Raw genomic sequence first — 12,995 nt, forward strand, 5'->3', positions numbered from 1 at the left:
ACCCAAAGAAGTCCTTACTCCTCTGTATTCTGCACTGATCAGGACCACCATTGATTACAATACCCCCTTTGGGATGTATCTTACTATACATATCAAGCAGTTATGGCACTCCAAAGGTTCCTGACGAAAAAGATCGTAAGCCAAAAGGGCCTGAGCTAGCAAGAGCAGTATGATGTCATCATGTCCCTTCATTTAGCTTCCTATAGACTCCTTAGGGGTGATCTGCGCCTTGCCTTCTAAGCCATTAGGGATCCAACAGCTCAAGGCCTCTTATTTCTCCTAAACCAACAGCAGAAATAAATGTTACACAGCAATGGTGTTGCCCATTTTGCATCTTATCCGATTTTCAAAACTAAGAGAACTATGCCTTTGCTGATGCTCCTTACTGCATCCAAAAAGAAGTAAACATGTTTTCTACCAGTGAAGACTAGAACTAATGAACTGAACCCACTTCAGCAAATAAACAAACCACAATGGAGAAACAGATTTGTTATGCAATGATTTCTCCTGAGAAATGCATTTCTTCTGCTGATCAAGCAATGTAGAACAGTATTTTCTTTTAAGACAGAATTAGACAATTGGATGGCTATTCATAAATTCGCCGTCAGTATGACTGGCATATTGCTCCTTGAAAAATAAGGTAAGGTACAGTCTAAGGGTGGGTACTAGCAAGGTGACATTATTTGGTCCTTCCTCTGCAGAGTCCTTAAAAGGCTTCATGAAAAGGAAAGGTTAATTCATAGGTTTACCCTGATTTTTCAACCCTTCTTGCCAAAACAAAATAGAAACTTTTTTTTCCATTTCAGGTTCATTTTTCAGGACACAGAATAAGCATTCCCAGCAAGGCACAGGCAAACAAAATTTCAAAAAGCAATGATATGGAGGTTCAAAGAAGAAAGGAGGATCCTCCCAAAAACAGAGGACATTCTAAGAAAACACCATAACTATAAGCCTCTTCATGTGTTCTCCTCCCCACTTCAGCAATCCTGAAAAACTTTCCCACAATCTAGGTCTTCAGTTTTCTCCATGGCAACAGATAACATCAGACACATGGGTTCTGAGAATCATTCAAAGAGATTAAAACTGACAGTGGTTTCCCTTTCCCTTTTAAGGGATTCCTTTTCATCCATCCAGTTAAACATCCTTGTTCTCTCCTACACTGGATCAGCTACTATGTCAGTGGGTTAGAGAACCTGCTCCCCTAGACCAAAGAGAGAAATGATTTTAATCAAAAATCTTTCTGATGCTAAAACAAGGAACCTGGAAACCAGTCTGTAGATCAATGTGTGTATGTAGCTTTAAGAAGCTATCCAAGGGCTTGCACAAGTGTATAAATGCACGTACAAGTCTGACTGCCATTTTGTAGTTAGCTGTTGAGATGTAAGCATGTATGTATATGAGGTCTGTCTGTTAACCTGTTTATTTATATTTTATGATGCTGCTATCCATCCTGATGTGCTTCTATGTATTAAAGCATCTAAACAAAATACCCCATCTGCTTGTCATCTATGATAGAGAGGGATGAATGATACTGTCCTAGACCTTTTCTTTTCTAAACTTTAACAGCAAAATCCCAACGTTCAAATGCTCTCCCTATAGTGTCTGTTACCTCTCATTCTGCCTGTCAGTTTTCTAGTTACACACTGGAATTAAAAGATGGTTATCATCACATCCCAATTCTCAAAGATTTCAGACACTTTTTATATTTTTCTGTATCTGGTTTACTTTTTCTGTTTTCTGCTTTGCTCTTTGATTTGTCTCAGAGTGTTTAAAAGTGCATGGGTCCAGTAATAGCCAGTTGCAAGTTGCAGGGCATTCACCTTTTCCAATATTTAGATCACTGTCTTTTTGCAGATTCTTTCACAAGTCATCAAGAATGGCTTGAGTAAAAACACTTTTTCTCACCCTGGGTTTACAGATGAACATACAAGAATATTCTTTTATTTCTTCTCATAGAATAGTTTTCTGGAATGTCTATTAGACACAACCTTAATGATGGATGTTCTTCCTCAGGACAAAGTGGAATGCTACAAGGAGCATTTTCTGATATTTTCCAACCAAACTTTGGCATCTGACAGAGAATATCTCAGAAATATAGATTTCACCACCTCTACTAGTCTCACAATTCCTTTGGCCAAACATCATATGACGAAAATCCAGTGGTTCAGCTTGGAGCCAACACCAGCCCCTTTCTTTAATTTCAGATTCCAATGTTGGAGTTTTGTGAAAAATGGGTTACTCTCAACCCACGTCTCCTTCTTTCCCTTACATTCTCTACTTAGTCTGTAACCATAGATGTATCAAACTTTACTTGTGGAGCTGTGTCCAATGGGGTAAAAGTCCAGGGCCATTAGGACAAACAACAAATTAAAGTGCATAAGTGTCAAAGAAATGATGGTTGTAATAAATTATCTCAAATCTCTAAACCATCCTTGGATTCCAGGTTCTCTGCTAGTAGTCCCAGATAACACCTCAGTGATGTGGTACATAAAAAATAGGTGGGAACTAAGTCCTACCCCCTTTGCAGACTTGCTATAGTAGCCTGAAAACTAGCTACTCTAAAGTCTATCCTTCTAGGCTGCCTATATTTCATGAGATCAAAACATTACTGCACATAAGTTGAGCATGACCAATCATACCCTCACAAATAGAAGGTGCACCTGGTCCATAACTTTCAACTGTACAGATTTTCACAGAATGGCCTCATATTTTGGGTCCACTTTTCATATACTTGTGGTTTTCTAGGAAATTAGTGGTAAATCATTTCAGATTGCAGTTAGAAAACAATGACAGACATTTGAGTTTCAGACTTCATATCCTTCAGAAAATTCATGTGAGTGCAAAACCTGTTATTCTATCAACTTTCTAAGTTTGTGAGAGCAATATTTAAAAAATGTCCCTATTTATGGAGCTTTGTCCCACTTTTATTTATGGCTTTGTCGAGATTTCTTGCTCTAAGAGGTTGAGAGGTATACTTGGGTCTTCCAGGAATTGATGCATCTATGGGGAACTCCTCATGTAGATCTATTTTCCTCTAGCCACAACAGACAGTTAAAGAAGCTCTGCTCCAAGACTCTTTACACACAGGCCAGAAAGATAGATGCCTTTTCATTCCCATGGGTGGGAGTGTTCCTGTATATTTTATACCCTTTCCTCTGATAACCAGATCTATGGATTCAGAAGGACTTCTCAAAAGACAATTGTTGCTACTTCTTTTGGATCCAGGCAACACTTACTCACATAGGAAAGGGGTTGCTCGATACATCCCAGCCTTAAACTTCTTCGGTCTGACTGCCTACATGATAGAATTTTTGTACCTTTAGGCACTTTTTTCTGAAGATGTGCAGCAAGTATTAAAGGTTGCAAAGAAACCTATTACTATAAAATCATACATGCAAAATATGATCCAGGATCCTTTTAAGGCTCAGACTCGTTTGATTCAATAGTATTTGTGAGTTACTTTTCTCTGGCATTTCTTATAAAGAGTTACTTCTTGGCCATCTCTGTCTGTCCTTAAATTCTCCCTTTCTAGCCTGCCTCAAGTAAATCAATTTCTGAAACGGGGCTCCACATCTGTCAACCTAGAAGCCAAGTGGCTCCTTTCTGGGATCATAATTTTGTACTTGAAAAACTTATACTGTTTCTTTTTGAACCTGTTCATGAGGTTGATTTGAAGTTATTATCTTGGAAAACAGTGTTATTTACCGCTCTGACTTCTGCAAGAAGATTATCTGAGTTACAAGCTCTTGTGGTGAGTCATCCCTATCTCATTTTTCAGAAGGATAGAGTAACTTTGAGAACAAATCCTTCATTTATGTCTAAGGTTGTCGTAGAGTTCACATTGGAAAATGCATCTCACTTTTTCTTTCCAGAACCTGAAAATGAAGGAGAAAGAATTTTACAAATGCTAGATATCTGCAGGCAACTCAGATACTACACTGACAAGACAACGGCTTCAGGACTTCTGATCAACTGTTGATTTTCTATGAAGGTGAGAAAACAGACAATTTCTAAATGGTTGCTCATGTTATTTCTTTTTTGTTATTCTCACCATAACAAGACACTTCCAGGCAAAGGCAGGGTCTACTCTACCAGGGCATTGGTTACTCTTGTGGCTTTTTGGAAAGGGGAATCTAGAAGTATATCAGAGAATGCAGCCTGGTCATCTGTGCACACCTTTACAAAGCAATACAAACTAGGTTCCTTCTCTAGGTCCAGAATAAGCTTTATTAGAACTATTCTCCTGGATCTCCTCGACAATGACCCTTCTTCCTCCTCCCTTTCTTTATAAGCTCTGGTAGTCATTTATTAGATTTCTTTATTTATTGACATTTGATTACCAGGAAAGTCTGACTGGGTAGAAGCCCATTTTCAGCTGCAGCCCAGGGAGAAATGCTCCAAATTATTACAAAACATTTTAAGAACAATAATTTTGCAATCTTCAAAAAAATAAATAAATAAAACAAAATCATCTGCAGTTTAAATAATTATAACAAATTAGACATCATATAAAAACATTAAGAATCTATACACAGTATACAATCATTTAATATGTAGAGAAATTTTAATATGTAGAGAAATTACAGGTAAATATGTCTAATAGAAATAGGAATTGCAATATGAAGTGAGGGAAAATTGAATTATAGTATATTTAGAATGTCAGGGAAGAGAATTAGCAGTAAGGAAGCAAGTGAAGGGAGAGTAAGGAAGTATAAGGAGTGAAAAGGTACTTGCTCACATTTAGGGATATAGTTTATCCTGGTTTTGAGCAAGAACAGAACAAGATTTTTAGCTAGGAAGTCTTTTAGAGTGGTTTTGAAAGATGGAAGGGAGGGTGTAGACCTGATGGATACAGGCAAGGAGTTCTAGGCCCTAGCAACCTTGTACAAGTACAGACAAAGCCCAGCAGATTTGCTAGGTTTATAAATAGACATGAGTTTTTGGTCACTGAATTCCAGTGATCGACTGGAAACATAGTTATGTAGAATGTTTTTTAGCGCTGGATAATTTTATAGGTGGTAGGAAGCTGTGTATATGTTTGTTGATGTGGCAGTTCTAAGCAATTTAGGCTTTTCAAGTGCTATACAGTGGTAGGTTCTAAAAGGTTATGTGCTGCGAATTTATCAACTTTGTTATATCATTGTTCAAGTTTTAATTTTTGTGAAGCCTGGAGGTTAGTAAAGATGGGAGAGCCATAAAGAAGAGTTGGGAGGAGATATGTAGTGGCATGTGTAGTTTTAGTTGCGTCGGCGAGAAACATTTTGGCTCTGTAAAGCATCCCCAGTTTTTGATGAGTTTTCTCACACAATTTTCTACATGCAGGAAGAATATGAGATTATCATCCACTAACACCACTAATAGTTTGCTATGAGAAATGACTTCAATGGTTGTATTATAAAGAGAGAGCACTTTATTTTTTTATTTTTATTTTTTTTATGAGAAAGGGATTTGGGGAAAAAAGTAGTAGTTTGGTCTTTTATGGATTGAGTTGTGAGATATGAAGCAATTTTTCAATAGCTGTTAAAGCTTCCAAGTAATTTTTTGGAGCCAGACCATGTTGTCAGATGGGTAAATGAGAGTGGAATCATCTGCATATTGTATTAGAGTGGTGTGTGGATGTGTAGAGGTGTTCGTGAAAATGTTAAACAGGAGAGGACTGAGGATAGAGCCTTGTGGTACATCGGTGGTGACTGGAAGGTAAGGAGAGAATGTGGAGTGACATTTTACTGACTGATACCTATTGGACATGTAGCTTTTGAACCACAGAAGGGTGAGCTAAGAGAGACCTAGTGAGGACATTTAAAGTAGAGGTTTGTTGTGACAAACTATGTTGAAGGTTTTAGACAAGTCTAGAAATAAGGAAGAGACTGATTTGCTCTTATGTCTAGCTTTATTGACAATATCCATGTAGGTTAGAAGGACAGTGTTAGTACTATAGGAAGGACAGAATCCATGTTGTGTAGGGGACAGCAGTTCTTCCTGCAGGAGATAGTCTAGCAATTGTTTTTGAATAAATTTTCAAGTGTTTTGGTGAGAAGAGATAAGATTCTTATAGGTCAAAGTTCATTAATGTCTGTTTAATTTCCTGCTTAGTGCAAAGGATAGTGTGTGACTTTTTCCAGAGAGATGAAACATGGGATTCCTGGACTGACCTATTTAAAAAGATTGAGACAAGTTAGGCAGTGTTACTGGCTGTTAATTTTAGGTACTCACTTCAAAAGTCATCAGCTAGAAAAGAGCACAGTTTTAAGTCTGTTTAAGAGTAGTTTTATATAAGATGCGGACACAGGTTTGAAGGTGAAAGTGGATGTGATGATGTGTGGCTGTTGGGCAAGGTTGGGATTAGATGTTGAGAAATCCTTGGTTAGAGATGCTATACTATCTATAAAATAAGAGTTGAACTGTATTGCAGTTTTGAGTGGTGAGTTATCAGGAGAGGGGTTTGGGTTGAATTTTTGGCTGGGATGTAAGATTTCTTTAATGGATGTCCAAAATTTCATTCTAATATAGTCATCCCATATAACCTAGGCTACTGCAATAGTGATCTAATGATGAACATAACACAGCTGTGTAAGTAAACATACCATAACAATAAATGTTTGCACAGATCACTGTTGTAGTTGATGCACCTTCCCTCCATCTCCCTCTTTTTTCTGTTTTATGTCTGGGTATGGGATTTTTATTATTTCTGTTCCAGTCTGACAGAGCTCTAGCCTCCCTCTTCTGAAGCAGAAAAGCTCTGAAGTTTTAAAGCCTTATCCTCTAACTTTATACTTCTCTCCTTGAACTGTACAGTAGCTACAACATGTGAAAGGTGCCTGAAAGCTTTGGAAGCTGGCCAGATGGTCCATTCCTTGGCAGGAAACATCATGTAAAGCTTAGGCCACTACAACAGTGATCTATTCAAACATCTACTGCTTTGATAAGTTTACTTGCATAATTGTACTTACATAACGCTAATGTCCATGCTTGAGAAAAAGGCTAATGCAGGCCACCTAGCCCTAGATCCTACTTCCTCATAGACTTCAAAATCCGATAAACTGCCACCATCTTTATATATGTCATTTGGTAGGGGAAAGCTATTATAAATCACAGAATCATAAAATCATAGAAAATACAAGCCATCTGGGCCCTGTGGCCATTTATACCTTGCCAGTACCTCCTTAGACCCTCAAACACTGAAATACTCCCTCAGAAATTAAACAAGTAAATCTATAAAAATCAACAACAAGCACCAGAAATACGCATACACACACCTTGCTTAAATACATTATGATGTGTGTGTATAAAAATAATTTAAAACAGAAACAGAGCAACACTGGAACCAGGTCTGTGACACAAATTAAACACACTTTGCAGTAATAAAAGCACAGAAATTTCAATGACAGTGAAAGACATCCAAAATAGATAAAAAATCCTCTTGATGAAAGTTTTAGCATTACGTAACTGTAAACTGCTTTTCATACTGAGAGTTGTATTTTCTGTTTGTGAGTGCTCTATCCAAGCTTTTCTGTGCATTTTTGATAATTGTCTGTTTACAGTTAAAATCATTCTCGAGTCTGCTCCTTGATCTGTTTAAAACTTTCATTTAGTGGCTACAGCTAGGAACTGTAATAGTGTGCATTACTATAATTGCATTTTTTATTTAATTTCTAAATTGTAAACTACTTTTTCATACTGAGACTTGTATTTTCTCTTTGTGGGTGTTCTTGTTATGCTTTTAAAGTGAGGTTTCTGTGTTCTGCTCAGGTGGCATAATCTTGATAGAGGCCTGTTGTCTAGGTTGGTAGTTTTGTTTCAGTTTCCTGTGTTTCTGGCAGCCATTTTCTGCTGATTGTCTTCATTATTATTGAGAGTAACAAGGCCTCCTGACCTTCAGTAGTATGAGTGATTGGGTAATAGCAGGGCCTGATTAGTAATCTGATCTTCCAACTCTTCCATTCTTACTGTTATATAAACCCTGTGTCTTATAAAGGTTCTGCTTGCATTGCTCAGGCTCTGGATTGCATTGCATAAGTGGAAATTCCTTAAGATTCCCAGAGCAGGATAAGTTATTTCTTACACTTATTTCACTGAACTGCACTTCTGAAATGCTTATAATTGTGCTATACAGTTGATCTACTACATTTTGCACTGTTATAAAGCTTTTTTTTATTGTTTCACTGCATATATGTACTGTTTTATACTGTTTTAACATTACTTAACTGTAAATTGCTTTTTCATACTGAGAGTTGTATTTTCTGGTTGTGAGTGCTCTAGCCGAGCTTTTCTGTGCATTTTTTATAATTGTCTGTTTACAGTTAAAAACATTCTTGAGTCTGCTCCTTGATCTGTTTAAAACTTTCATTTAATGGCTACAGCTAGGAACTGTAATAGTGTGCATTACTATAATTGCATTTTTATTTAATTACTAAATTGTAAACTGCTTTTTCATACTGAGACTTGTATTTTCTCTTTGTGGGTGTTCTTTCTATGCTTTTAAAGTGAGGTTTCTGTGTTCTACTAAGGTGGCATAATCTTGATAGAGGCCTGTTGTCTAGGCTGGTAGTTTTGTTTGAGTTTCCTGTGTTTCTGGCAGCCATTTTCTGCTGGTTGTCTTCATTATTATTGAGAATAACAAGGCCCCCTGACCTTCTGTAGTACGAGTGATTTGGTAATAGCAGGGGCTGAGTAGTAATCTGATCTTCCAACTCTTCCATTCTTACTGCTATATAAACCCTGTGTCTTATAAAGTTCTGCTTGTATTGCTCAGGCTCTGGATTGCATTGCATAAGTGGAAATTCCTTAAGATTCCAAGAGCAGGATAAGTTATTTCTTATACTTATTTCACTGAACTGCACTTCTGAAATGCTTATAATTGTGCTATACAGTTGATCTACTACATTTTGCACTGTTATAAAGCTTTTTTTATTGTTTCACTGCATTTATCTACTGTTTTATACTGTTTTAACATTACTTAACTGTAAAATGCTTTTTCATACTGAGAGTTGTATTTTCTGTTTGTGAGTGCTCTATCCAAGCTTTTCTGTGCATTTTTGATAATTGTGAAGAATAAAAAATGGCTAGAGGTAAAAACAAGGTGCAGAAAATATATAAGGCAAAAACAGAAAAACTGCACCAAGTTAACACACAAAAAACAATGTTTATTCAAACCAAAACAAAACAAAAAAGGAAAGGTAAGCGCTTTCACAACTACTGTTGCTTCATCAGACACTACTATAAAATAACAAGCAGCTTAAATATGTGCATTCAATTAGCTGATAAAAACAGTCACATGATGCTATGCAAAGACAGATAAAAGTTATAGTGAACTGCAAATGGGGAAAGAAATACATTACACTAAATAATCACTGAAACCTAATAATAAAATCACAAGCCAGTTAAAAGACAATATTATAAAAATATATAGCAATAAATACATAAATACATGCATATATATATATATATATATATATATATATATATATATATATATATATATATATCAATACAAACTAAAAGCAAACTTAATGTTAATGTTTAAGCCATCTAGCTCAGGGAAGTAGTACCATTAAGACCAGGGTATTTCTCTGCATTAAGTCTAAGGATCCATTTTTGTTCATAGCTCTCTGTAGTATTCTCAATGTCCCCACCTCGTATACTACTAGGTATATTTTGAATAACAAAAAACCTAAAGGTATGGGAACTATCAGTATGCATTACATGATTAACTAAAGCATTAGTTTCCTTACAATTAGTAATATCTCTGATGTGTTCCAATATTCTGTCTTTCAACATCCTATTAGTTTTCCCTATATAATATACAGGACATTTTTGACAGAAAGAAAAGTACACTACATCTGTAGTCCTGCAATCTGAATACTGATGGCTATAAATAGAATATTTTTGAGTTGGGTGTGTATAAGTATTCTTACTAAATATATATTTACAAGCAGTACATCTTCTGCAAGGAAATGTACCGATGCATGTAGAGAAACTGAAAGTCTCAGAGACTTCCCTATTACATAAATGTTGCTTGAGAGATCTATTGTTCCTAAAACAAAATAAAGGAACCTCACCAACTTTTCAATTAGCCCTGGAACTTCTTGTAGCAAATGCCAATGTCTCCTGATAATCTGCGTATACTGATTAACATCACTAGAAAACTGAAAAACAACCCTGAAATCATTCTTAGCTGCCAAACTATTATCTAAAGTGCGGCTATTAATATTTTCTCTAAGATAGGGTCTACATCTAGTGTCCCTCAATTTCCATGCTTCAGATATTGTTTTATTAATCTCAGATAATGAGTATCCCCTTTCTAAAAAATCAGACTTAATACTTTCAAGAGCTATTTCTGCTTCTTCATCACTGTTGTGGAGACACAGAGTCTTAAAAACGTGTCCCTTCAAGACATTCCTAAGGATACGCCTTGGATGCATACTAGTTTTATGTAGAAATGTATTTCTCCTTGTAGGTTTGTGATAAACACTACTACTCAATTGATTAAAATCAGACCTCCTGACTGTAACATCAAGAAAATTGATTTCTGTATTTGAGCTATGGTAAGTAAATCTCAGGAATTCAGTTGTGGTATGTAAATAATCAATAAATCTAGGAATATCAGAGCCATGTCTCTCCCACAACATAAAAACATCATCTACAAAGTGAACATACCATAATACTTGCCCAAGGAAAGGATTATCTACAGATAAAATAGTCTGCTGCTCCCAGCACACCAACGCTTGGTTGGCGTAGCTATTACCTTTCCTTTTTTGTTTTGTTTTGGTTTGAATAAACGTTTTTTGTGTGTTAACTTGGTGCAGTTTTTCTGTTGTTGCCATTTTTGATAATTGTCTGTTTACAGTTAAAAGCATTCTCGAGTCTGCTCCTTGATCTGTTTAAAACTTCCATTTAGTGGCTACAGCTAGGAACTGTAATAGTGTGCATTACTATACTGTATATTTGATCTGTGACACTCCTCCCAGCATAGTGTCATTAATTCACTCAATCTAAAAGAGAACATTTGTGAAGGCCAACCCACTCAGATTCTTAACGTTGAATTAACTTCTGTTCCAGCTTTCTCCATTTCCACGTTACTGAAAAAAAATTCTAAGCTTGCTTTCCCCCTTTCCTGTGGCGGGTCTTGTCCAGATACAGATTTGCTGTGTCCAGGACTGTTTGTGAGCTCCTAAGCCCCCCCCCCCCAACTTAACTGGGGTTAAACTATTCCTGGCACCATAAAGTCTGTTCTTCAAAATTTCCCTTGCAACTAGCCAGCTTTTTAGCTTTAGCACTCATCTGTTTCTACCCTGCCTCAAGTAAATCAATTTCTGAAAGGGGGTTCCACATCTGTCAACCTAGAAGCCAAGTGGCTCCTTTCTGGGATCATAATTTTGTACTTGAAAAACTTATATGTTTCTTTTTGAACCTGTTCATGAAGTTGATTTGAAGTTATTATCTCAGAAAACAGTGTTATTTACTGCTCTGACTTCTGCAAGAAGATTATCTGAGTTACAAGCTCTTATGGTGAGTTATCCCTATCTCATTTTTGACAAGGATGGAGTAACTTTGAGAACAAATCCTTCCTTTTTGTCTAAGGTTGTTGTAGAGTTCACATTGGAAAATGCATCTCACGTTTTCTTTCCAGAACCTGAAAATGAAGGAGAAAGAATTTTACAAATGCTAGATATCTGCAGGCAACTCAGATACTACAATGACAAGACAAAGGCTTCAGGACTTCTGATCAACTGTTGATTTTCTACGAAGGTGAGAAAACAGACATTTTCTAAATGGCTGCTCATGTTATTTCTTTTTTGTTATTCTCACCATAGCAAGACACTTCCAGGCAAAGGTAGGGTCTACTCTACCAGGGCATTGGTTACTCTTGTGGCTTTTTGGAAAGGGGAATCTAGAAGTATATCAGAGAATGTAGCCTGGTCATCTGTGCACACCTTTACAAATTACTACAGCACTCAACTTTCCTCACTTGTCTAGAGGAAAATAGGTTTTAGTACTTAATAAATAAGCACTTATTCAGGCATGTCTAAAGGTCAGCACCCTGTGTTTTCTCCTGTCTATCTGATGAATCTGGGCATCTTGGGACAATGCAGCAATTGCCTCATGTACACAGACAACTCTCTCCTCCTACCACCCAACACTACGACCTGTGAGAGATGCACTTATATAGCCAAACTGGAAGCAAAGCTCTCTTCACCAAAGACTGGCCTAGACAGTCAAGAGGAGAAGGTAAACACTTGCACCGCACCACACACATCACATAGTCCCTCAAAACCTACACCACCAAAACGCACACACAGAAGCACAAAACACACACCTACGGAGGCTCTCAGTACAAATCTGCCCAAACAACAGAGACCTCCAAAGCAGAAATGCAAGCAACCTCCACCCCCCAACACAACCCAAATGACACATAGCCCACATACTCAGTGTGCCACTCAACTACAACCCATAAGGCATAACGTACCCAACACTCTAGTCATAGGTGACTCTATAGTCAGGCACACTGATGTTCCACTCACCAGGCTAAACAAGGAAAAAGTTACTGTCAGCTGCCTGTCAGGTGCCAGGATCCACCACATAATGCATGCACTCAGATCACTCCACAACAAGTACAAATATGACTCTGCCATTGTCCATGTTGGTGTGAATGACCTGAGATGTACCTCCCTGGACTACATGAAAAGAGACATGGAGGAGCTCTCCGATCTTGTAGCCCAGGCAGGTATGACCCTAGCCCTGAGTAGCATCCTGCCATCACCCAGAATGACACCACAGTAGAAGGACAAAATGATTGACTTTAACAATTGGCTAAGCTTCTGGTGTCATTCTAAGGGAATCCAGTATCTGTCTGCCTGGGATGACATGATCGACAGAACACGCTGCTTTGACAGAGATGGCCTGCACCTGTCGCCCTTGGGATTCAGGATAATGGCAAAGACTCTTGCCACCCCGATAGTGCCTTTTTTATGCAAGGTTCAAATGGCAAATTCACT

This window comes from Protopterus annectens, chromosome 5.part1 (assembly GCF_019279795.1).
Source record: "Protopterus annectens isolate FY-2018-M chromosome 5.part1, PAN1.0, whole genome shotgun sequence".
Lineage (NCBI taxonomy): Eukaryota > Metazoa > Chordata > Ceratodontiformes > Protopteridae > Protopterus > Protopterus annectens.